Consider the following 22,563-nt stretch of genomic DNA (forward strand, 5'->3'; position numbering starts at 1 on the left):
GGTTTGAGGATGTGCGGCGACGCAAAGTTTAGCTTGATACCCACCTCTTCGCAATAATCTTTGAATTCATGGGATGTGAAGTTACTGCCGTTGTCCGTGACGATGCTTGTGGGGCACTCCAAATCAAGACGAGGCCTTTTACGAATTTTATCGCGGATGCTCCGTCTGGTGAATTTATCGGCTTCGCTTCTATCCACTTTGTAAATTTATCGTGACTACTAACATGTATTCCTTTCCTCCTGGCCAGGATTTGTGTAACTTGCCCACCATATCAAGTCCCCATTGAGCAAAGGGCCATGACAATGGTATTGGTGCTAGCTCTGCTGCTGGAGAGTGAGGTTTTGCGGCAAACCTTTGACACGCGTCGCAAGTTCTTACTATGTCCTTGGCGTCCTCGATTGCTGTCAACCAGTAGAATCCTGCTCGAAAAACCTTGGCTGCGATAGCTCGACTACTTGCGTGGTGGCCACATATTCCTTCGTGTACATCCTTCAGAATTATTCTTCCTTCTTCGGGTGTGACGCACCTTTGCAAGACGCCTGAAATACTTCGCTTATACAATTCTCCCTTGACCACTGTGAAAGCTTTGGAGCGTCGAATTACTCGTCTTGCCTCAACTGGATCGTCAGGTATTTCTTTCCTGAGGATGTATGATATATACAGCTGCATCCACGGTATCTGTATCACCATGACCAGGTCCTGGTCTTCTTCTTCGTCTTCTTGCTTTTCCTTGGTAGCCCCCGAGGGTTTCTTCTCCTTCTTTTTTGATTTTGTCGACTTAGTGGATCTCTCTGTTATCTCTTCCCGTAATACACCCGCGGCACTGCAAGGCATTGCGATCCGATGTTTGCAAGAACGTCGGCTTTGTCGTTGCTCAATCTACTAATATGATTTACTTCGCATCCATCGAACAACTTCTCGAGCTCGTTGTACACCTCCTTATACGCCATCATGCTATCATTGACTGCATCACATTGGTTCATAACTTGCTGTGCCACCAACTGTGAGTCGCCAAAGATTTTTAGTCGAGTTGCACCGCAGGCTTTCGCCATCTTCATCCCGTGTATGAGAGCTTCATATTCTGCTTCATTGTTAGATGCGTTAGGGAACGTCATCCGGAGGATGTACTTTAACTTGTCGCCTTCAGGTGATATGAGTACTACTCCTGCGCCAGCCCCTTCTAGTCTCTTGGACCCATCAAAGTTCATTGTCCAAGTTCTCGATAAGTCTGGGGGTCCTGTGTTTTGCAACTCCATCCACTCTGCGATGAAGTCCGGCAGAACTTGCGATTTGATTGCTTTTCTTTTTTCATACGTGATGTCCCGAGGGGAAAGTTCTATTCCCCAAAGGGAGACACGACCCGTAGCTTCTGGATTGTTCAATATATTTGACAAAGGAGCTTCGTTGACCACTACGATCGGATGTGCCGAAAAATAGTGGCGCAATTTTCGTGCTGTCGTGAACACTCCATATGCTATCTTTTGGTACTGAGGATACCTTTGTTTTGAGGGCGATAAAACTTCGCTTACGAAGTATCGGCCTCTCGCACGCCGTGGAGTTTTCCTTCTTCTTCCCTTTCGACAACTAGCACCGTGCTCACCACTTGGGGCGTGGCTGCGATATACAACAGGAGAGGTTCCCTTTCTTTTGGCGCCACCAAAATTGGTGGTGTCGAAATTGTGCGCTTCAAATCCTCGAAAGCTCTGTCGGCTTCTCCGTTCCACTGGAATTTGTCTCCTTGTTTTATCAAAGCGTAGAACGGCAACGCTTTTTCTCCCAGCCTCGCGACGAATCTGCTCAAAGCTGCGACTCGCCCAGTTAGCTGTTGTATTTCTTTCAACTTTGTTGGCTTCCGCATTGTTACGATAGCTTGTATTTTATCGGGATTTGCTTCAATCCCTCTTGCTGAGACTAGGAACCCCAGAAGTTCTCTATTGGGACGCCGAAAGAACACTTCGTCGGGTTCAATTTGAGGCAAAATTTATCAAGGTTGTCGAAGGTTTCCTTGAGATCCTCGATCAGCGTTGCCCCCTTTTTTGATGTTATGACGACATCATCAATGTATACTTGGACGTTCTTCCCAATCTGTGTCGCCAAACACTTCTGCATCATCCTCTGATATGTTGCTCCCGCATTTTTTAGACCAAAAGGCATAGTTCTGTAGCAAAACACGCCGTAAGGTGTAATAAACGCGGTCTTTACTTCATCTTCTTCTTTCAATCTGATCTGGTTATAACCAGAATATGCATCCAGGAAGGAAAGACGTTCACATCCAGCCGTGGAGTCGATAATTTGATCGATCCTCGGGAGGGGAAAGTGATCCTTTGGACAATGTTTATTGAGACACGTAAAGTCGACGCACATGCGAAGGACCTTAGTGTTTTTCTTCGGTACCAACACAGGATTTGCTACCCATGTGGCTTCTGTGAATATCTCTTTGATAAAACCAGCTTCTTGTAGTCGATTGATTTCTGACAGCATGGCTTTGCGGTTTGGTTCCGAAAAACGCCGCAAAGGTTGTTTGATTGGTCTCGCTAGTGGATCCAAGTTTAGGTGGTGCTCGGCAAGTTCCCTGGGTACTCCTGGCATGTCAGCTGGACACCATGCGAAGATTTTCCAGTGCTCACGGAGGAACTCGACGAGCGCGCTTTCCTATGCGATATCCATGTCGTTTGCGATAGATGTCGTCTTTTTTGGGTCTGTCGGGTGAATCTGCACCTCTTTTGAATTTTTCTCGGTACTGAAAGTTGATTCTTTGTTTGGCCTTCCAACGTCTGGGAGTACGTCGTAATCAGTCATGCTTTTTGACGCCAAATACTCAGCTTGCATCCCGAAAGTTTCTGACAACCGGTGGAAATCCTTGTCGCACTTATCAGCTAAGGCGAAGCTTCCTTTCACTGTGATTGGTCCCTTTGGTCCAGGCATCCTCCACAACAAGTATGTATAATGTGGCACCGCCATAAATCTAGCATATGCTGGTCGTCCCAACAGCGCGTGATATTGCGACGGAAAATCTACGACTTCAAACTCGAGCCTCTCGATTCTATAATTTTCTCGGGTCCCAAACTGAACGTCAAGATTGATTTTTCCCAATGGATAGCTTGGTTTCTCCGGTGTGATGCCGTGGAACCTTGTGTCTGTTGGTTTCAAGTTTGCTAAGGATATGTTCATTTTCCTCAATGTATCTGCATACATAAGGTTCAAGCTGCCGCCGTCTATGAACACTCGAGAGACATCAAATCCCGCGATAACTGCTGGCAAGATAAGTGCTGACTGCCCTGGTCGAGGGACTTGCTGCGGATGATCTGCTATTGTGAAGCCGATATCTTGTCCTGACCAATTAAGGTACTCAACTGTTGGTGGAGGCATTTTCTCTGCCATAAACACCTGTCGTGAGATTACTTTCTGAGCTCTATTGGACGGCCTTCCCTTCCGAATCATCGACACTACTCCATTGGAGTTAGGATCAACATAAGGTGGTGGTGCAGGTGCTGCCGCTATTCTGAGCTGATGCCGATTGTCGTCTGTAATCGCGGGAGGAGGCGGCAAGTGAATCTCGCTTCTGGGTTCTCGAGGATTTCTCTGTGCTGCTCGCGCATTAGCGTTCTCTGCATACCGCAACATTGCTTGAAAATTTCGACGTCCTTCCGCAAGTGCCCCGACTGTCTTTTGCCGTTGTCGTCGAGGAAAAAATGCATCCGGCACGGTCCGTTCATCATCTCTTCAGTGGGACACGAAAGGTCTTGGGAACCTAGGCCCGCTAGTTTGCCTCGTTGCGTGAATCATCTCTGTTATCACCTCGCTGTTCATCGCTTCTCACGGTAATCATCTCTCGTTGCTTCCTCCTGTATTTGTCCGAAAACCTGCCGAAATTTGTCCTGGAGCGTCGTAGTTCTGGTACTGCCGAGGAAATCTTCGCCTCGGTTGATAGTTTCGACCCCGGTCCTCCTCTGGCGACCTGTGTCGTTTGTTGTGGACAGCGTCTTCTCCATCTGCCCATTTATTTGCTATCTCCATTAACGCGGATACCGTCTTTGGATTGGTCCTTCCCAAGTCCTCGACAAAATCTCCGCGCCTGACTCCTGCGACAAACGCATCTATTGCTCTCTCGTCAGATATATTTTCTCGCCGAGTTTTTGATGATATTCCACCTACGGATGTACTTTCTCATTGGCTCATCGGCTTTTGTCGACACGCTCTCAACTCTTCTAATGACGCGGGCTTTTTGCACGTGGATCTGAAGTTTTTGACGAACACGTCCTCGAAACTTTCCCAGCTGTCGATGGATCCTGGCGCGAGTTTCTTTATCCATGATCGTGCGGCTCCACTCAAGTGCACCTGTATGCTTTGCATGGCTGTTGCCCTAGTTCCTCTGTCGGCTTCACCGTCTCTAGATAGTCGACTAGCCAATCCTCCGGATCTTGAAGGCCGTCGAACTTCTTGAAATTATCGGGTAACTTGAATCCCGAGGGGACTCGAGTTTTTCGGACTCTCCTCGTGAAGCATGGTAAGCCGCACATATCTTCGTCGTTAAGTTCGGGGATTGCCGATGATCCCTTCTGCTCGCCGCGCTCTCGTCGACTCTTGCTTGTGCTCGTGTCTCTTGCTCCACTTGGCCCTTCGTGCCGTCTGTCTTCTTGTGGGTCGTGGACTATTTTGCCTTGCCGCCCCTTCGGGAGGCGTTGATACAAACGCCGTCCCCATAGCTCCAACTCCTGCTACCGCCATATTATACAAGTGTTTCCCTTGGATCACTCGGAGGTGGTTTAGATGCAAGGATAAAGGCATGTGTCGCCATATACCCAGCCTCTGGTGTCTTAGGGATGATGTTTCCTCTTGTATCTATCGACATAAAGGACATGTCGAGGTTTTGGACCAAGTGTTCTCTTTCTGCTTCGGGTATGTGTTGCAGCCTTGATCTTGCTTTGTTCCGCGCCTCCCGATGGCTATCACCCGTAGTTCTAGATTGTCGACTTAGATCTGCCCTTCTCCCGCCGGATGCGAAGCTGCCTCCTTTCTCTGTTCAACTCGGTGTCTGTTTTTCCAATTCCCTGGCAGCTCGTGCGAGCCTATATTGATATGCTTGCAATTCTTCCGGTGTGGCTGTGGTAGCCATTGGTTCTCGTGCCGTTCATAGCTCTCGCAGCTCTGTCCCACGCTGCTTGTGAAAGTTGAACTCTATCTCGCGGCTCGGCCCGACGTATTTGTTGCCCGTGCCTTGTCGCAGATTGGAGGGATCGACGTATGGATTTCCCGCATCGTCGAAAGCCTCGAATGTTTCCTCTTGATCTTCAATGGCGTAAATCTGATGATACTTTGTACTCAGATCTACGTTGGGTTTAGTGTCATCATCGTTGAGATTGATGAAGACCTTGCCCACTGTCAGAGATTTGTCGACGAAGTCGTAACTGTCGACATCGCTTGAGCCATCGCTTATATATGAGTCCGCAGATGACTCAAACGACATGTCGTTGAAGATCTTGGCGAGTTTCTCTCTTGCTCTGGTGCTGACGTAGCGTGTCGCCGAGGTTTCTTCTTCTCCTGACTCGATGGACGATGCATAGTTTGAAAAATCGGAATCGACCACCGACGATCCCGACGAAATCGGAATCTCGACACGATACGATCCTTCCTTCTCGACGCGAAAGTGAAACCTTCCGAACGTCATCTCCATGGGCTCCGCCAGATACGCATATGCATCCAAACGGGAGGGTGGGTGAGGAACAAAATCGACAAGACCAGCAGCGATCTGTTTACCTCGATCCATTGTGTTGCTTGCGGTTGACGATGTTGAAGATCTTGAGCGTGCCATCGAGATCAGCTCCTTACGCCTCTAGTTCCCACAGACGGCGCCAATTGACAAGGTATCAACTTGTCAATGCCTATGGATTGTAGGCTAGGGTTTAGTTAGAAGTAGAGGGTAAGTAGATCTAGAAGGTTTCAGCCGAAAAGTACTCGACGATTATGAAAACTAGAGTTTGCAGACAATGATTCGATTGATTCTTCGTCCCTCGACTCCCCCTTTATATAGGAGGTGGAGCCGAGGGATTCGTGCTATACAAGTTTATAGAGTCCGGGACGGTTTCTAACTCATCCCGCCAGATTACAAATAACACTTCCTATTACAACTCATCTTTTCCTTAAATACATCTTGGGCTCTCGAATCTTCTTATTCTTCGGGTAGTGGGCCTTCAGTAGACTCCGGGTATTATATTCGGCAGGCCCATTTGGGGTGCCTATGTCAAATATTTTTAAGATCATACTTAAATATTTTGTTGGTTAAAGAATAAGCTTTAAGATAGTTGATAATGAAATCTGATAAATCATACATTGAAATTATGTGTATAAAAGGCTAATCTTGAGGATCAAGTAAATTCGTAGGAATAAAAGAGACACATAAATGTAATCCGGTGAATCTAAAGAATCCCAACTGGTAAGAGAAATATGTTGGCCCAAATAAACCGAAGCTTCATTTTGTTGGTACATGTTGCGATAGGATTCTGCTCTTGCTCAAGAGTTAGTTCCTTGTTTATTTTATCTTTTTGTTACTGCCACTGTAAGCTCGAGAACCATATGTCTATTGATATTACCGTTGTCTTTGCAGCTGCGGATCCAGGTGTGCAGGTACTCGTGCCGAGATGCTGATGCCATGTAGCACTGTTTGTTGTTCGTGGGTAGATGATTGTGTTGTGCAGTAGGATCATGTGCTTGCTCCTCCGTTATTCTCCTTTTCTTTCTCTCTCTCTACTATTGGGAGCATTTTCGTTGGATTGTGTTGCATTCTATTTCAATTGATGTGCACCACTGATTAAATTTTATGGGATCAGAAAAAAAACATGTCTAAATATTGTTACACACTAATTTAAGTCAGAGCATCCCTACCATGATCTGTTTAGTTTTGCATATGCTTTTATGAAGTAATATTACTTTTTAATTAGCCATTTCTGAAAATCAATTTTGTAAAGGAGGAGACGTTCCTATTTTCTTTCTGGAAGTTTTAAGAGTAAAATCCTCAGTGTAAAGGAAGTCCCCCCCGCACCCCAGCTTAGGCATTTTCCTCAAAAGAAAATCCCTGTAGAAACACAACCCCGTATGTATCCTTCTTCTCTGTACAATACTACATGTCCGCTTTTCGCTTCCATATTCTTCCCCAATTGCTCGGTGTGAACTCAAGCTGAGCAAGAACTGAAGCAGCCGATGAAATCCGGGCCGTGTGGCGAGACCTCTGGTTGCGCTCATGTTCCTCTGGCCCTCTGACCCTCCTGTCTACAGATCTCATCACTCCGCCGTCTCCCTTTGGTCCAGTGTTGTGGAACCTCGAGCTGGGCGAGCTGAGGAATTTGAGCCTCGCGCAAGCCGGCGGGCAGTCGGGCACACGTGATGGTGATGGTCACCGTCCTCGGGAGCTCAGGCCAGCAAGGTTCCTGGTCGATGAGGCCTTGTCGGTCAGGGGGATCGTCAGCGCCTCGCTCCACTGCTATGCACGCGAGGGCCGCATGCCACTGCTCGTCGTATACAATGGCAACTTCTTCCTCTACACCACCAATGTCAAATCCGATGGTATGTTCCGTTCTTCAACCATCATAATACATTAGTACTCTGTTTCTTGGCAAGCCCGTCACCGAATTTGGTCTTCATTGTTTCCAGCTCTCAAGGCCGATAAAAGGATTAGCTTCAATAGATACATGAGCTTCATACTCTAGCATACGGCGGTGCACAACGCTATTGCTGATGACCCTGGGTTGGAATGGGCGCTGGTGAATTCGCTGTCTCATCAGACCGCAGCGCAGCAAGCAGGACAATGGGATCCCCTTTCTCTCTTTGGCCCGACACCCAGCTTTCCCCTCCTCCTCCCAAATTCGGAGGCCACCACCGCTGATCGATGCAGGGTCGCGGGAAATGCATCTTCCTTTACTTACATCCTAACGAATCGGGAGGAATCTGAAGCCCCGATGCAAGCGAATCAGAATTCGAGCGGCGATGGGCAAGCACGCGCTATGTACAAAAAAGGAGCATATTTTCTCCACCTACTCCCATTATTTGACTACCAGCTTGGCGTCCTAGCTCATTATCAGCAATAAGTCATTTGAGAGGTAGTGTTGCAGGATGTCATCACCATGCTATCAGGTCTGCCCCGAGACAAATCGCTGAAGTTTTCAGCAGCAAGAACATCACTAAAGGTGACCTCTTCTCTTTTTCCCGTTAATCCTTTCTCTTTGTTACACATGCACCACCCGTGTGTCATTCCATAGACAAAAAAGAACAGGGGTGACCTTCCAAGCTTACTTTGAGGGCTACTTATTTACACCATATTCAGAACCAGTACATTTATGGTGATCGAACAAATGATAACTACATGGTAAAATAAGAACTAAAAACAAAGTTGTACATGTTCGGATGAGCAGTAAAAGAAAGTCCTCTTGATGCTTGTTTCTGTGTGCAGCTCCCAAAATCAGAAGTGTCTTTATGCTTGTTTCTGTGTGAAGCAACTAAAACTCTATAAAAATTAGACAAACAAACATGGGTCATCTTCAAGCTTTTTTTTTAGATAGAGAATTGTCTACTTATGCCATATTCAGAACAATACATTTAGGATACTCACACTAACCAAAATTATATGGTAAATTAAGAACTGGAAACATAGTTGTACATGTCTGATTTATCAGCAAAAATATGTTCTCGATGCTTGTCAGTAAGGTTAGCAAGTAGTGCAGACATGAGATTCTAAACTGTAAATTAGTGGCCATCTTATTGGTGGCAAATCACTATCTTGCAAACCAAATTATACAAAAAATATAGTTTTTTCTTCATTGTTACTTTTGTAGCAGACTACAGATAAAGTGCATTTGTCTGATGCGTAAACTAAAGAAATCATGGATGCTAAACGCATGTAAAATGTAGGAAAGAAATGTGACAAACATGTAGAAAGATCAACCAACCAGCTATTTTTCATCTGTATTAAAAATAATCTTAAGATGTATGATGAACTTACCTTCCGTACATTTCATTCGAACATAGATGAACTTTGAACTAATGCAGTTGCCAATTTTTTTTTTGGAATATTGGCCGCTAGCAGATAGCTTTCCGAGGTAAATACCAAAATACATGACATTTATTCACCATGAACCGAGATAACACGATGTAGATGAATGGAAACAAAGAAAACACAGAAATAACCTTTGCGAGGTATGTCCATGAAAAATAGTAGAACATGGACACAACGGATAGTACCAAATAAATAGTAGTGAACATTCACTTCTTCCACCTTATTTTCAGGAAGACAACATCAGCTATAGTATTATAAAACTAAACCAGATAATATCAGATCTGAATAATCTTAATGGTAATGTCAGTATACTTTTCACGAGTGGTCTGAACATTCTCCATCTTATTCTAGAAGGATTAGCATCAACTATAGTCTTAGAAAATTGAACCCAGGAAAACTTTATCATATTTGTATAAATCTAAATGCTAGTATGAAATACTCTTGAGTGCTCAATTCTTCTATGAGACCGCATCTTGCAGTTCTTCTATAAAGCTCCATCTTGCGCAATCAAGTACACCTTATTATAATCTAAAAGCAAAGTAAAACGAATTTTTCGTAAATTTTGTCAGTAACCCACGTACAAAATATGCTCAAAAGAAACAGAACAAACACTATGCTACTATTAAAGGTATCATCATGATGATTATATGAGAAGGTACATAGATATTTGAGCAACTGTCTAGACTGCACATGAAAAGAAAATCAGCAAAGTCTGAAATTTAAATGAAGAGCTAATTAACATACCTTGTAACATAAGGAACTCTTAAGTAATACTTGGGGTCTAAGACCTAAAATTAATCCTATCAAGAATATTGCGAAGCTGCAGATCATGAGAAAGAATAGTCTTTCAGTTTCCAATGTTTTTATCAAAAGAAATGATTAATCTGTGTATGTAAGCATGGAAATAGTGTATTACATCACAAAGATGCAGATGATGACAACGATCTTGAGTTGTTATCAAACTAATTAGTAAGCCCCGACTGTTTGCTTTACTACTTAATCATTTGTTTTCTTCTTGTTTTTATTGTACATCTCTCTAGTGCATTCAGGTTCATCATCTTCTCATTGCAAAACATGCACTTGGAATGACATTCTATCAGCAACAACAATAACTGATTCACAGACCTTAGAAAAGGATTCACGCTATCCGAAAGCAGAAAGGGATTTTTTTCTATATCTGCTTCACCAAAAGACATGGCTTAAAGTTGGTTTGCCTTTTCCGTTCTAATCTGTTTGGCATTCTTCATGTAAACACTGAGCAAATCATCCTCCAGTTGCAATAGCACACTGTCATGTTCAAGTTCATCCTGGCCGATTTCTCTCCATAGTTCCTGCATCAACAAATGCAATCTTTAGAAAATTCTGATAAAATGATCTGAGAAAGGGATTTTTTTTCTATATCTACTTCACCCAAAGACATGGCTTAAAGTCGGCTTGCCTTTTCCTTTCTTCCTGTAAACATTGAGGCAATCCTCCTCCAGTTGCAATAGCACATTGCCCTGTTCAAGTTCATCCTAACCAATTTCTCTCCATAGTTTCTGCATCAATAAATGCAATCTTTTGACAATTCTGATAAAATGTTCTGCAGAAATAAACAAAAGAAGCAGGGACAACAGGACACCTTGGCTTAAGTGCATAGTAAGACAAAAATAAATAAATGCAAAAAAGGAAAAATTTAGGCAACAGTATGCTAGAATCATAACTACAACCCAACGAACCAGAGTGAGTAGGAAAAAAGATATAAGTCTACATCATGCGAAAGTTAATCAACAGTGAACACAGTGAAAAATAAAGGGGATAAAGATTGAACTATGGTGCAATACTTGGTTTACAGCAAGATCTTCCAAATTCACAAAAAACAGTGCTTCACCCCTATATGGAAATATGAAGGTAAACACATGGTAATGCTAATCAAGAAACAATTATTTGCGGGCAAATGAAAATGGACTGATTATTACCTTGAAGATGGGTGGCTTGAGGGCCACTTCGGCTCCATCTTCACGACAGAAATCACCGAGGCTTCGCCTGGTGTGGCTAGTGAGTAGGCCATCTAGCCGCTGCCACAATGATCTCGCCGGTGATCTGAGACCTCATGGCGTTGTGCACGAACGGAGCAGGTGCCGCCGCTGCTGCATCAGGCCGCTTGGTCGTCGTTCTCTGGATCTCGTCCAGCCATTGCTAGAAATTTGCATCCGTGCATCATCAGAGAACACAATGGCTATTGGCAAATCTTGTATTAAATCTAAAAATAATGTGGAACCATGAAAATGACCAGAACTCACAAACTTGCAGACCCACATAGAACTAAGGAGCCGATGGATAGAATGACAAAATAAGATGGTCGGGGAGAACTAACCTGCTTGTCGATTTGGTCATTATCATCGTCATCATTCGCCAAACCAAAGCGTGCTCAACCTGAATCCGCCACTGCTAGGCCACCTCCTCTCTTATCGCAGGGAAGCTGACGCAGACGATCTCAACTGAGAACGCGCAGAGGAGCTCGGCCGAGATCCTTGGCAAGGCCGGCGCTGCCTGTGCCGCGTCCGCGTCAGAGGAATCTGACGTGGTGGAGGACGCGACGGATTTTGGAGCTCGGAGACATGGATCCCCTTGAACTCATCCTCGTCTCAGAAATCCAGCAAAGGAGTGGGATTCGGAGACATAGGGATTATGGCTAGGGTTTGCAGCAGTGGTGGTGGTCACATGAGGCGAAGGGGAGGAGATGGAGACGGAGGTGGGCGGCAGGGGCGGAGCACCTCCTCATCATCGTCGCCAGACCCGAGGTCGGCGGCTGTGTCTTGCGGGAGCTCGCCCGTCTCGCAGCCTTTGTGTTGAGGTGTGGAGAGAGGAAAAGAAAAGATCTGCAAGACGTGAGCTGGTTGGGGACTTCCAGAATTATTATTAAAAAAGGCACGTGGAGAGACAGAAGGTCAAAGCGGCGCCAGAGCCCACCATCCACCACCATCAACCAAAAATGTTATGTCTACACAGGCCCAAAGAAACTGCAGCTCACACCAAAGGAAAGGAACAAAAAAAAGTGCAAGAGGACATCAGTTACCTACACAGGAAAATCAACCAGAAAACCATGTACGTGTCAGCTGCACGTTAATCCAAAAAATAATCCAAAATTATGAGAAAAATCGAAGTGGTTAAGGTTTAGTATAGTAGTTATGTACCACTCTCGAGAGAGGAGACAATATAAAGCCACCGGAAGAATATGAATCCATGTTATGCCGACCACATGAGAGGATCACTACTATTTATGTTTGATAATATCTACGGTTACCTGTATCTATGGGCAAACCTAGCGCCCCTGCTGACGGAGCAGCCCTTGTCCATATGTATACGTACGGAGATGTTTAAGGCATGCTAGGATTTAGAGGCAGCAGGAACAATATATTTCCAAGCAACTACAATGCTACAGTTTAGATGCAGTAGTAAGCTCCGTGCCCATATGCATCCCTAAGGTGTACGTCCTCTATGTGTAGCTTTAGAATCTGACCCGTTAAAGATGAGACCATACATACTGTATTGTGATTAGTATGTTTTCCTTTCCGGATCAGTGATGCATAAATAGAGGAAGAGTCCATACCATCCGTCACCATTTGGGCTCCGTTCTATAAAAAATTAACTGTCTCAGCACAGTATCTAGATAAAGTTATGACAAGTTTATTTTGAAACAGAGGTACTCTCTCAAATTATTTGTCACTGATTTAAAAACCAAGGCATATTTTTAGGCAACATTTACCTAATTCTAATTTGCATCGGAGAGAGTAGTACATTTCTACCGTGTGGATTTTTACAAATATTTAAAATAAAATTGCCGCTAGCTAGACTACAAATGGAAGACTTCATGAACCTACCGTAGGCCGTAGCCATAAGATAACACGTCCACGGCCCTCGTGGCATCTTCCTCACTCGGTCGCTACCTGCAAACCTATGGTGATGGGTGGCTAAGGAGGGAGGAAAGGCGCGGACTGAACTCCCCTCCCCAAGGCTTCCCTCGCCTCCCCTGCGGTCCCGTCTCACGCGCCAGCTACCGCCGCTGGCTTCCTCCCCACTCCGGCCAACCACTGCATGCGCCCTCTGCGCCTCCTCTCCCCGTCTCCATCGTCCGCTTCGGCCCTCTTCTCGTCTACCTCCGCTCGCTTCCCCCACTCCCCGCGCACCCCTTGCAGCGCCAATGCAACACCGTGCGGGTAAGCATCCCGATCCCATGTCTCTGACTCAAATCCTCAATCTTGTGAGGTGAACCTGTTGGATGCAATCTTCTGTGTGACCTTTGTATACTCCTTGCCAAGCAAACGGGCAAATCTTCCATACCCAATGCATGCAATCGATGTTCCCAAACATTCTAGGAAATCCTCTCGCTTCTTTTTGTGTGATGGTTGTAACATCCCAACACTTAGGGCTAAACGGGGGATATAACTAGAATTATGCGCATATGCATTCATTCATTTGAAATTGTGTGAATTTTTTTGCCCCAAAAACTAAACCTTGAAGTGATCAAAATTCCTTTCAACTGATGACTAGGGTTTAGTCATTAATGGATTGTGATGTATTTCGACATGACCTTTATTGAAGTTATGTGTTTTGAGGGAAACAATTTGAATTCAACTCAAATTTGAATTTCAAATAAAAGAAAATTTGGATTCCAAATTATAAATTTCTAAATTACATGTCAACCAAATACAACAAATAATAATACAAGAATAGAGAAAATAAATTTTATTAATTATAAACAACACTACATTGTCTTCACAAAATTCATCACATTACAAGAATTAAACTAAGAAATAAAAAAGAAAACCCTGAACTAAACCTAGGTAGAATTCTTCATTTCTTATCTTTTTCCAGTCCTACAAGAACAAAAATGACAACAAGCAAAACCAAGTGGCAGTAAAAAATAATAGCTCCATGGTGATAAAAATCACTTGGGTGATCTAATCTACAATAGGTTAGGATCATAGCAACCCACCAAGCTGACAGACAGCTCACACAATAATGCAAATGCATGTGTTGTCGACGAAAGGCAAGCCCTAGATCAGTATAAAAAATTCTTATATTTCTAACATCTATACACTAAAAGGTGTTTAGATACATGAGTTTTTTAAAATAAAATTGTTGGTGCATTTAAAGTCTGTGGGAGACCATTGAAAAATGAACCATGTCGCAACAAATACTAAAACATTTGGCCATTGATTATGTATATATCATAATACACGGACAAATATTTTCCACCTAAAATGGCCCAAAAGTTTCAAAATGATAGAAGATCTAAATTAGCTCAACATAAAGGCCTGGCATTTCCATGAGAAGTGAACCATAAATTACTATCGTAATTAAAACCACACATAGTACGATAACAAATGCACATAATTAAAAAGTGGGCACAAGATTGAAGTTTCATGCACCACTCTAGCAGGAGAAGACGATATAAGCCAACCGCAGAGCATCACTCCCATGTTATGCGACTATACAAGAGGATACTACTACTTGTGATAGGTTATCCATGGTGTACGTACGAGGGGATTTAGGACATTGCTAGGATTTAGAGACATCAGGAATGGCACCTTCACCCGGGACTCGAATGTCACTGTCTAGATGCACCAGTGCGCTCCGCCGTCCATATGCATCCCTAGCAACAATGTCATTCCAGAGTGCAGCTTAGATATTCGATCTGTCGAGGATGAGCAGACTGCGTTGTGATTAATGTTTTTCCCTGCCCGCGTTGATGCTAAATTGTTCACGGTTTGAGCTACAAGTGAATGAATTTTTTAATTCATAGTCTAAAAATAAAATTGCCGTGGTTTTTTTTTTTGAACAATGCCGCTAGGGTTCAAAAGTGAAAGCTGAGAACTGAGCTCTAGCTCAGTGGCAAGGCAAGCGAGTGCGCAGCCAGCCCACCCGGGTTCGAATCCTCATGCGCGGTAATTTCGCAGCAGGGGCGAATAAACCGAGAAAGTCTCATCCTACCTAACAACGTATAGCCAAGGGAGGGATCATTCCCCCGTTGGTCAACGTTTTTTTAAAGTGAAAGCTGGAAAACTCCAAAGCCCTTAACATGAACATCTACCTCAGCCATAGGATAACACGTGCACGGCCCTGGTGGCATCTCCTTTCACTCGCTGGCTACCTGCAAGCAGCCTATGGCGATGGGTGGCTGAGAGCAGGTCTAACATACCCCGTAAAAGGGGCAAACCCTCTGCGCTATAAGTTATCTGTTGTGAGGCGATGTTTATGGGTAGCGAGCCACATGAAGAATCTGCACTTCATAAAAGGATTGGACTTCAAGATCGGTTTGCTGTAAGAGAAGTGGGTGCTCACAATGAGAGCAAATAGTACGCAAAGCTAACCGAGAACTCTTCACAAGCAGAGCAAAGCCAAATAGCTATGTCTGGTTAATCTATCGTCAATGAGACGTTAGTGACAATGTCCCATAACTGAAGACATTGGGCCAAAGGCAAAAAGATGAAATGTGTCAGAAGAAATGGAACATTTGGCTATTGATTATGTGTGCCAAAATATGTAGTAAGTTATATTTCCATAAAATTGTCTAGAAGCTTCAAATGATATAAAGCCTAAATCAGATCAACATAAAGTCGGGAATTTTTCATGAGAAGTGACATGTAAATTGTTGCCACAATTAAAGCCATAGATAGTTTTTCATGAGAAGTGACATGTAAATTGTTGCCACAATTAAAGCCATAGATAGTTTTTCATGAGAAGTGACATGTAAATTGTTGCCACAATTAAAGCCATAGATAGTATGACAACAAATGTAGAGATCAAAAAGTGGGTACAAGCATAATGTTTCATGTACCACTCTCGAGAGAGGAGACAATATAAAGCCACCGGAAAAATATGAATCCATGTTATGCCGACCACATGAGAGGATCACTACTATTTATGTTTGATACTATCTACGGTTACCTGTATCCATGGGCAAACCTAGCGCCTCTACTGACGGAGCAGCCCTTGTCCATATGTATACTCGTACGGAGATGTTTAAGGCATGCTAGGATTTAGAGGAAGCAGGAACGATATATTTCCAAGCAACTGCAATGCTACAGTTTAGATGCATTAGTAAGCTCCGTGCCCATATGCATCCCTAAGGTGTACCTCCTCTATGTGTAGCTTTAGAATCTGACCCGTTTAAGATGAGACCATACATACTATACTGTGATTAGTATGTTCTCCTGTCTTGATCAGTGATGCATAAATAGAGGAAGAGTCCATACCATCCGTCACCATTTGGGCTCCGTTCTAAAAAAAATTAACGGTCTCGGCACAGTATCTAGATAAAGTTATGACAAGTTTATTTTGAAACAGAGGTACTCTCTCAAATTATTTGTCACTGATTTAAAAACCAAGGCATATTTTTAGGCAACATTTACCTAATTCTAATTTGGATCGGAGAGAGTAGTACATTTTTACAGTGTGGATTTTTATAAATATTTAAAATAAAATTTCCGCTAGCAAGACTCGGAATGGAAGACTTCATGAACCTACTGTAGGCCGTAGCCATAAGATAACACGTGCACGGCCCTCGTGGCATCTTCCTCACTCGCTCGCTACTTGCAAACCTATGGTGATGGGTGGCTAAGGAGGGGGGAAAAGGCGCGGAATGAACTCCCCTCCCCATGGCTTCCCTCGCCTCCCCTGTGGTCCCGTCTCACGCGCCCGCTACCGCCGCTGGCTTCCTCCCCACTCCGGCCAACCACTGCAGGCACCCTCCACGCCTCCTCTCCCCGTCGCCATCGTCTACCTCCGCTCGCTTCCCCCACTCCCCGCGCACCCCTTGCAGCACCAGCGCAACACCGTGCGTGTAAGCATCCCGATCCCATGTCTCTGACTCAAATCCTCAATCTAGTGAGGTGAACCTGTTGGATGCCAGCGGCTGTGGTGTGTCTCAGACCAGTAACCTCGAGCAAATTGAGCCGCTGTTTCTTCTAGGTTGCCTAACTAGAAAGTTTGATGTTCGTTACGAGCCTAGGATAGATACCATCTGCCAAGTAGTATCCCCTGGTGTACTCATGGCCATTGATCACAAAGTTCACCGGAAGAGAATACCCTTCAACAAGAGTGGCAAACACATTTTGAGCACTACAACACGTTGATGTCGTTGTGAGATCCAGCCATATCGAAGAAAGCATGTCAAATCCACAGATCATAATCTGCCACTACCTCCAGTACCACGTTGCAATCTTCTTTGTGACCTTTGTATACTCCTTGCCAAGCAAACGGGCCAATCTTCCATACCCAATGCATGCAATCGATGTTTCCAAGCATCCTAGGAAATCCTCTCGCTTCTTTTTGTGCCATGGTTGTAACATCCCAACACTTAGGGCTAAACGGGGGATAGAACTAGAATTATGCGCATATGCATTCATTCATTTGAAATTGTGTAAATTTTTTTGCACCAAAAACTAAATCTTGAAGTGATCGAAATTCCTTTCAACTGATGACTAGGGTTTAGTCATTAATAGATTGTGATGTATTTCGACATGACCTTTATTGAAATTATGTGTTTTGAGGGAAACAATTTGAATTCAACTCAAATTTGAATTTCAAATAAAAGAAAATTTGGATTCCAAATTATAAATTTCTAAATTACTCCGTACATGTCAACCAAATACATCAAATAATAATACAAGAATAGAGAAAATAAACTTTATTAATTATAAACAACACTACATTGTCTTCACAAAATTCATCACATTACAAGAATTAAACTAAGAAATAAAAAAGAAAACCCTGAACTAAACCTAGCTAGAATTCTTCATTTCTTCTCTTTTTCCAGTCCTACAAGAACAAAAATGACAACAAGCAAAACCAAGTGGCAGTAAGAAATAATAGCTCCATGGTGATAAAAATCACTTGGGTGATCTAATCTGCAATAGGTTAGGATCATAGCAACCCACCAAGCTGACAGGCAGCTCACACAATAATGCAAATGCATGTGTTGTCGGCCAAAGGCAAGCCCTAGATCAGTATAAAAATTTCTTATATTTCTAACATATATACACTAAAAGGTGTTTAGATACATGAGTTTTTTTTTAATAAAATTGTTGGTGCATTTAAAGCCTCTGGGAGACCATTGAAAAATGAAATATGTCGCAACAGATACAACATTTGGCCATTGATTATTTATATGATAATACACAAACAAGTATTTTCCACCTAAAATTTACCAAATGTTTCAAAATGATAGAAGACCTAAATTAGCTCAACATAAAGGCAAATCATTTCCATGAGAAGTGAACCATAAATTACTATCGCAATTAAAACCACACATAGTACGATAACAAATGCACATAATTAAATAGTGGGCACAAGATTAAAGTTTCACGCACCACTCAAGTGGGAGAAGGCAATATAAGCCAACCGCAGAGCATCACTCCCATGTTATGTCGACTATACACGAGGATTATCCATGGTGTACGTACGAGAGGATTTGGAGCATTGCTAGGATTTAGAGACATCAGGAATGGCACCTTCACATGAGACTGGAATGTCACCATCCAGATGCACCTGTAAGCTCCGCGTCTGTATGCATCCCTACCAAGAGTGCCATTCCATAGTGCAGCTTCGGTATTCGATCCGTCGACGATGAGCATTGTGATTAGTGTTTTTCCCTGTCCGAGCTGATGCTAAAAATCGTGCGGGAAGCACGATAACAACAATCTACAAACCTTGATGCTATGATCATGAAGCATGTAGTGAAGAAGAGTTGATGCTAAAAATAAAATTGCCGCGGTTTTTTTTTATTTTAAACATAAGGCCTTGGCCCGGCTTTATATATAAAACCATCACGGCAACCATAGAGTATCGATACAACACACACCCAACATAAGACTGATGCCTCCAAAGTGCTGATGCCACAATACAAATGAGCAAAGTCTGGTACCAAGATCAACTCATAAATGAAAAAGGGAAACTAAAGCGCGTGGAGCGGGCGAGGGCGGCAACGTGCAGTCGTCGATGGCGTCAGTGTCCTCCGGCCCGGGTCCGCGCATGTAGCCTCCTAACCTCGTCGAGTGCCACGTCCAGCAGTGGTCGGTCCCTCGGTCTGACCAGAACCCTCCAGCTCTGCATGTAGATAGACATTTTGAAGGTAGCATCAGCAGGGCTAGAGATGAGAGAGCCCTCAATAGCTAGCTTGTTGCGAATGTTCCACAGCGTCCAACATTGCGCTGCGAAAGTAAACCAAGCTATCCTACGGAATCTACCCGACAAGCCGTTGGCAATGGCGATGAAATCCGCAGCCCCTGCTGGGTTCCATGAGCAGGAGAGGAGGTCCCTGATTCCTGCCCACATAAATTTAGCGATGTGGCAAGTGAAGAAAATATGGTCGCAAGTTTCCCATTCGCCACATAGGGCACATCGCCCATTCGATGGCCCATGTCGCTTGACTAATTGGTCCCCTGACGGGAGCCTCCCTCGGATGAGTTGCCAGAGGAAGACCCGGATTTTTGGCGGGACCCTAGTGCGCCAAATTTCCTTGAAGTGGGTGATCGTCCCTCCCCGGGACAGTTTGGAGTACATCGAGCGGGTGGAGTACTCTCCAGATGGCTCAAGCGCCCAACGAACCACATCATCGCCCTCAGAGGTCGGCGATAGGTCAAAGATCCTGCAGAGGTTGTCCCATTCCGCCCTCTCTGCGAGGCCGAAGGTGCGCCGGAAGCGAATCCTCCAGCCCCCGCTGGACCTAACCCCCTGAACAGTCGCAAAGTGGTTGTCGCAGAAGGCGAACAACCTAGGAAAAGTAAAGCGAAGGGGCCCCGTGCCCGTCCACCAGTCTAACCAGAAGTAGGTCCTCCGCCCACTGTTAACCTGGTGCTTCGCACCCAGTTTGAAGTACCATTTGATCTTCTGGATGGCGTTCCAGAACTGTGATCCTTTGGTGGGTACCGCCGGGGAGAACAAGTCGTGATCCCCCAGGTACTTGGACCTAAGAAGGTCTGCCCATAGGCCTTCCTCGTTCTGGTAGATCTTCCAGATCCATTTTAATATCAGAGCGATGTTCATAAACTTGGTGTTGAGGATTCCCAACCCTCCAAACTCCCGAGGTTTGCACACCGTAGCCCAGTCCACCATATGATACTTCCGTTTGGGTCCCACTCCCTCCCAAAAGAAGCGAGACCGGTGTTTATCCATCACCGCATGCTTCGTGTCGTGCAGTAGATAGAGCCCCATTGCAAACAGCGGTAGGCTGGAAAGGCAGGAGTTAGTGAGCTCCAGTCTGCCGGCTGATGCATGGAACATACCCTGCCAAGGTTCCACCCTATGGCCAACCTTCTCAGTGAGGAAGTTCCAGTCCGCAACGGAGAGGGGACGGTCGCTGACCGGTAAGCCGAGGTAGTGTAACGGCAGGCTCCCCAGCTTGCAGTTGAGGGCGTCAGCCACCCTTTGGCGTTCTAGGTCGGGGACCCCTGTCACGACCACTTCGCTCTTAGCGAAGTTAATCTTAAGCCCTGACATGTTCTCGAAGCAGAGAAGCAGGAGCTTAAGGTTGGCCAACCCCATATCAGATGGCTCGATCAGAATCAAGGTGTCATCCGCGTATTGGAGGTGGGTGATCCCTCCCGGGACCAGGTGGGGCACCACACCCTTGAGGTGCCCAGATTCGGTAGCCCTAGCGATGATAGCAGCCAGGGAATCCACCATAAAGTCGAACAAGATCGGGGAAAGAGGGTCCCCTTGCCTCACACCCCGCGCGTTTCTGAAGTTTGTCCCGACGACACCATTCACGTTGACCGCGGTCTGGCCACCCGAGACCAGATGCATCAAGGGGTGAACGATCATGGGGGAGAATCCCTTCCTCAACAGAACTTCTCTCTGGAAGTCCCAGCTTACCCGATCGAAGGCTTTCTCAAAGTCAAGTTTGAGAAGAAGGCCCTTGAGTTTCTTGACCCTCAACTCATGGGCGATTTCATGGAGTGCAAGCACGCCCTCGTGCAGGCATCTCCCTTTGATGAATGCCGATTGGCTGCGGTCGATCGTCCTATGCGCTAGAGGGGCAAGGCGGGTAGCGTAAGCCTTAGCGACGAATTTAAAAATAACGTTGATTAAAGCAATGGGTCTAAACTGTTTGATGGTGTCCGCCCCCTGAACTTTCGGGATAAGAGAGATGACTCCAAAATTGAGGCGCGCGATGTCAACCCTCCCTAGGGCGAAGTCGTTCAGGATCCGGAGAATCGGTCCTTTCAGAATATCCCAGAATTTCTTGAAGAAGAGGACCGGAAGCCCGTCCGGGCCTGGGGCCGAGTCTGGTTTCATGCCCGCGAGCACCTCGTCCAGCTCGTCCGGAGTGAAGGAGAGCTCTAGGCTCCTGTTCTCCTCATCGGATATCCTCCTGTCAGAAGGCCAGAGGTCCTGCGCTAGGGAGAAAGCCCTTTCCTCCCCCTCAGCGCCCATTAAGCCCTGGTAGAACTGGTACACATGCCCCATCAACTCGGCCTGGTCTGGGATCTCACCCTCATCAGTTACCAGGCGAGGGATGAGGCACTTCCTACGCCTCCCGTTGGCGAAGGCGTGGAAGAAGGCAGTGCAGGAATCCCCTTTAAGGGTCCATTGGAGTCTGCTGCGCTGTCTCCAGTAGTCTTCCTCCGCGCCGTCTAGCTGCATGATCTGATCCTCGAGGAAGTAGCGGAGAGCCCAACCCTCCTCGTCGAGGCCAGAGGAGTCAGCAAGGATGTCCAGCTCCTTAATCTGGGCGAGGAGGTTGTCCCTTGCCTCTCTCTTCTGTTTGCCAAGATTGGCCCCCCACCCTCGGAGGTGTTGGCGAAGGCACCTTGCAATGCACTACCAAAGGTCAATGCTGCAACGGTGAGGCCCTCGCTCCTGGATGCAGAAGATCAGTTTCTCTTTGATCATCTGCTCAAAGCCGGCTACCCTAAGCCACCAGGATTGGAAGAAGAATCTCGCCGGCCGGCGAATCCCCTGTTCACCATCATCAAGGAGAAGAGGGTTGTGGTCGGATCCCACCCGAGTGACCGCCGTAAGAGAGCACAAAGGGAATAGCGTCTCCCAGGAAGTGGAGACGAAGACCCTATCCAGGACCGAGCGGATGGGGGAGAGTTGCTTGTTGGTCCAGGTGAACCTTGCCCCAGTTCTATTGAGCTCTCTAAGTGATAGGGCAGCAATGGCGTCATTGAATTGGCGCACCCTTGGCCAATTGATATTGTCGTTGCTCTTATCCCCGGGATCCCGAATGAGGTTGAAGTCGCCCCCAACAACAAGCGGGAACCTACAACTCTCCACCTCGGAAGAAAGCTCCTCCAGGAACTCCCTAGTCCTAGAGTGGTCAGCCGGGCCATATACTAGGATGCAAGTCCATTTGGCTCTGCGGCTGCGATGGAAGAGGTCGGCGCTAATGAAGAACCGCCCCTTCCGCCAGGTCCCTACCTCAAAACATTCATCACGAAACCCCAGGAGCATCCCCCCGGATTGACCCGAAGCCGGCAGCCAGTTCCAGCAGAATTGGCCACCACACTCCAGGCTCCTGAGTTCCG

The 22,563-nt window shown here is 45.5% G+C and overlaps 1 long non-coding RNA gene across 3 annotated transcripts; it reads right to left on the bottom strand.

Moving 5' to 3' along the window:
- Window positions 1-8,935: 8,935 nt before the first annotated feature.
- On the bottom strand, window positions 8,936-15,440 carry LOC127324549 (uncharacterized). Of its 3 annotated transcripts, none has more exons than XR_007866383.2 (4): window positions 11,403-15,440; window positions 11,005-11,224; window positions 10,485-10,584; window positions 8,936-10,377 (listed from the first exon to the last, which is right to left on the bottom strand). It is a non-coding gene; the product is annotated as an uncharacterized lncRNA (long non-coding RNA). The 3 variants fall into 3 exon arrangements; XR_011750703.1 differs by having other exon boundaries at window positions 8,936-9,574; window positions 9,791-10,377; window positions 11,005-15,440; XR_011750702.1 differs by having other exon boundaries at window positions 11,005-15,440.
- Window positions 15,441-22,563: the final 7,123 nt, after the last annotated feature.

This window comes from Lolium perenne, chromosome 1 (genome assembly GCF_019359855.2).
Source record: "Lolium perenne isolate Kyuss_39 chromosome 1, Kyuss_2.0, whole genome shotgun sequence".
NCBI classification, from domain to species: Eukaryota; Viridiplantae; Streptophyta; class Magnoliopsida; order Poales; family Poaceae; genus Lolium; species Lolium perenne.